This window comes from Triticum urartu, chromosome 7A, assembly GCF_056163025.1.
Source record: "Triticum urartu cultivar PI428250 chromosome 7A, HENAU_Tu73, whole genome shotgun sequence".
Lineage (NCBI taxonomy): Eukaryota > Viridiplantae > Streptophyta > Magnoliopsida > Poales > Poaceae > Triticum > Triticum urartu.
Window position 1 is genome coordinate 44,112,701 of NC_141879.1, and position 4,442 is coordinate 44,117,142.

Below are 4,442 nucleotides of genomic sequence, written 5' to 3' on the forward strand. Positions count from 1 at the left end.
TAATGATTTGGATAGGAAAGAGTGCCCAGAAATTCCTAGGGCAATCAAGAATATATAAATAGCACTTCCTTCATAAAGTGTTGTTGTGAACATAATAGAAAAATGAATATTGTTGAATTAGTTTTGAACTAGGCAAGGAAGGATTTTTACATATTTGATGAAGATATGACCCAAAGAATTTATGAGATTTTTTTAGAAATTTTGGGAATGATAGAAATATAGGTTGCTTCACAACTAGGGCAAAAACTGCCACATGGACATGACACATAGGCAAAACTGATGAGATGACGCCTAGTCATCACAACCCACCACAATCTACAAGGCTATGACCATCTATATTGGTCATGATCAGCTAGAAATAAGGCAGCGGACTAGCACTGTTTGCTTTGTGACCATTTCGTGTAAGAAAATTACGACCTTTCTGACCAAATGGTCGCAATGGTTTAGGGTTTGAAGCCCTCTGAACAGCTTTTGACCAATTGGTCTAAAATGGTCATAGATTTATGACCAATTTTTCGAGGGTCACTCACAGAAGGTCATAAGTTGACATATTTCTTGTAGTGGATCACCACCCCTGTCACCGCGGTCGCCGCCACGAGCGCCGCCACGGTCCCCGAGCGATCGCCGCGCTCGTCATGCTGGACGGCGAGGACCTGCGCCCCCTCGGTGCGAGCCCTCTTGTCCATGGTCAGCTCGGCGAGGACGAGACGAGAGCGAGCCTGGTTGAAGGTGGGGAAGGGGACAGTGGATTGGATGATAGCCGCCTGCATCGCAAACTTTGGGCCAAGGCCGTCGAGCATATGCAGAGTTAAAGTCCGGTCAGTCACCGGCTCCCGGACATCGGCAAGGGCGCGGCGATGCCTTGCAGGTGGCGGCAGTAGTCGTTGATGCTGAGGTCGCCGCGCACGGCTGCTCGGAACTCCTGACCGAGGTGCATGGCATGCTCGGCCTCGTTGTCGAGGAAGTACTCATGCAGGCGCGTCCAGATGGTGAAGGCGGTGGAGCCGGCGGGGGCGACGATGTCGAGGAGATCGTCCTCGATGGTGGTGAAGAACCAAACAACGACAGTGGTGTCGTCGTCACGCCAAGCAGGGTTGGCCATCCGGCGAGCCGAGACGTCACGGATGTGATCTTCCGCGTGGTGACGCGCCAGCATGAGATTGATATAGTTACGCCAGCGGGTGAAGTTGGTCCCGTCTAGGGCCAGCTTGAAGTCGAGCACGCCGGCGAGGCTGGTCAGAAGGGGAGGAGGTGGGTTGGAGGAGGAGGGCTGCGACGTGGAGTTGGGTGGGAGAGTGGCCAGGGGAAGGCCGGCAGAGCTGGAGTTGTCGACGGAGCCTGAGTTGTCGACGGTAGCCGGAGCGCGAGGGCGCGGCTCGACGGCAGGAAGGGTGGAGGCAGCGGTGGCGGCTGCGGCGTCCGCGGCGTCCTGATCAGCATCAGCCTCGCGCGGTGGGGAGGAGGAGGGAGAAGGAGCGGCCATGAGCTCTGATTACCAAACTGAACAGTGAATCACGCATCTCATTCCATATCAGTTACAGGTAGATATACAACAGGAGCCACACATGCAGGGCACGTCCCGGGTGATGGCGTTAGACTAGGAAAGTTCCTACAGACTAGGGATACTAGTTACAACAGATACAATGGATAACCATCAACATTAGTGTACATCATACGTGACAGTTCAACACCTTGAACGCGGGAAAAGTATCGGGCGGTGCACCTCAAGGAGGTGATGCTAGCTTGGGTCAGAAGTGTTTCAATGGCCCAGTGTTCTCTCCCAGCTATTGAGAAGATTGCAGAGAGGCGGTTCAGTGACCTCACAGTGTGCATCCTTACGGAGGCCACCCCAGATGAGAGGCTAAGAATCTGACCGGGTATGGGTCCAACCACCATACCCACGACCATTGAGGTTGTTCAATGGGCTCTTCGAGTGGCCAAATCTTCAATTCCAGAGCAAGCGGCCTGTTGGTCCCAGTTCATTCCATCAAGTACTAATTCATGTAGTATGTGCGGCTTCTACTAACAGTCTACGTGTTGAACATCGTCCGACACTCATTTCAGTCCAAAACAACTCGTCAAACCATTAATTATGTGATGAGCGACGACATATATATGCTTATTAATTTATTGTAATGCACTTGTTATATTTGATTTATAACTACTACTTTTCATTAATCTGACATCATTGTAATGTGGTTGTATGTGGACCAAGTTTCAGACCAGAATTTATGTATCAAATACAATCTGATGATATGATCGAGGTGCAATATGCTGCAACTCAATCAATTCGGCATACGACAATAGCAGCGGCGAGCACAACTCACTGTGGCGGGCGGTAGAAAAGGGCCGCCATTGATGCGTGCAATTCCTGTGGCGGGCAACACGGAAAACTGTGGCGGGAACGGACACCAGCCCGCCACTGCTCTTGTGCTACCACTGGTGGGCAGGCGCCCGCCACGGATGGCTTGTTAGCAGTGGCGGAACGTCAGTGGCGGGCGCCCCTGAGAGCCTTGCCAGACACTATTGGACTTTTCCCACCTATCACTGCTAGACATTCCTGCAGTAATGGTTCTGCAGTTTCTGTACTTTCTATACTGAACCGTCAACTTTGCTGTTTGAACTTGTTGGTAGTATTCTCGCATGAGTAGTTGATGGCCAAGGATGAAGCACTAATTTTCTTCTTACCGTGCTGCAGCTGCGACCATTGAGGTATGAAGATTTCAGGAATGCGATGAATGTGATAAGGCCGAGCTTGTAGAAGAGCAAGTGAGACGAGCTGGAGAAATGGAATGAAGAATTGTGCTGTATAAAATCAGTGCCTACACATAATATAGTCCTTATGATTTCATCTCAATGATTGTGTAAAACTGTCATAGTTTCCATTATCTTGCCATGTTCCTATTCCGTGTGTACAATCAACCCTCTACTCTACAGCTTGCAGGGATCATAAACAGTAGCTGTGATGCAATGAAAACCGGGACAGGAAGGGATCCTATGGTAGGAGCTGCACATGATGGTGGCGAGACGGCGATGGGAAAATCTGAATGTAATTTTTACTTGGCCGTTGCTAGGTGGTCTACGAACCTGCATGTAATTTTTACTTCTAGTGTTCTTTGTACTGTCCTGGCAGATGATGAATAGATTGGAAGCTTTTGTCGCAAAAAAGGAAAGGAATAGCGGGGGTTGGGTGACAAGTAGGGGATTACCCAATCCCTTGGAGGTTAGAAACCGCTTGTGAAATCTAACCACAGCAACCCAAAAATGCCTTAGGGTATTGGAGTGATATGAGAGTCTTATACCAGGAAGGCAGGAAGCTGCAATGATGCCGCTCCGAGAGCTCGTCCACACAATATTGTCACTATCAAACCAAACCAGGTGACTGTTCTGCAGTTTCTGAACTTTGTCTACTGAACCGTCAACCCGGCTGTTTGAAATTGTTGGCAGTATTCTCCCATGAGTAGTTCATGGACAACGATGAAGCACTAACTTTCTGCTTACCATGTTATAGCTGCTACCATTGAGGTATGAAGACTTCAGGAATGCGATGACCGCAATAAGGCTGCGCTTGAGGAAGAGCAAGTGGGACGAGTTGGAGAAATGGAACGATGAGTTTGGCGCAAGCTGACAAACAATAACCTCCCCCTGTTCATCAGACGGTTTTACTTTGGTGTGTACATATATTTCTCCTTGCAAGGTTTGCTCAAACTATCATGGGAAAATTTTGTTTTTGCCGCTCTAGCTTTTGCTCACTTTGTTTATTGCACTCTAGAATTTGACATTTCACTTTCGCCACTCTTAGCTTTTGATAATATATCACTTTTGCCATTCCGTGGCAAAAGCAAAATTTCCAGAGTGGCAATTGTGATACATGTCAAAAGCTAAGAGTGGCAAAAGTGAAATGAAAAATTATCATTTTTTTCCACGGAATGGCATTTGTGATGTATTGTCAAAAGCTAAGAGTGGCAACAGTGAGATGTCAAATTCTAGAGTGGCATAAGTAAAGCTGGCAAAAACTAGAGTGGTAAAAACAAAGTATCCCCCCGGTAACCTCGCGGCCTCCCTCCTCCGCTTCGCTGCCACCATTCTCCTTTCCGCCGCCCCCGGCGACGATGCCAGGGCAAAGCCCAAGCGGCGGCAGCCTTCTTCTCGTGCGTCAGCTGCTCAAGATCGCTGTGGCGGTTCCGATCTTGATCTCCTCGGCGGTGATGGCAGACAAAGAAGGCTGAAGTATGGCGGCGGGACCGTAATGGCAGTTGCAGGCGGTGGCGGCGGCCATGCTGCAGCCGCTCAACCTCCGGTTCGGCTTCGAATCGCGGTGGCGGTCCTGATCTTGATCTGCATCACGCGGACTCCCGGGGCGGCGATCCTGGGCTTGGTGGTGGTGGTCATTTCCTTCGTCGAAGGTGATCGACCTGAGGCTAGGTGGTCAGATCTCGAGA

The 4,442-nt window shown here is 49.8% G+C and overlaps 1 pseudogene; it reads right to left on the bottom strand.

Annotated features, from left to right (window-relative positions):
- Positions 1-536: 536 nt before the first annotated feature.
- Positions 537-1,483, bottom strand: LOC147957524 (uncharacterized; annotated as a pseudogene).
- Between the last annotated feature and the right edge of the window lie 2,959 nt (positions 1,484-4,442).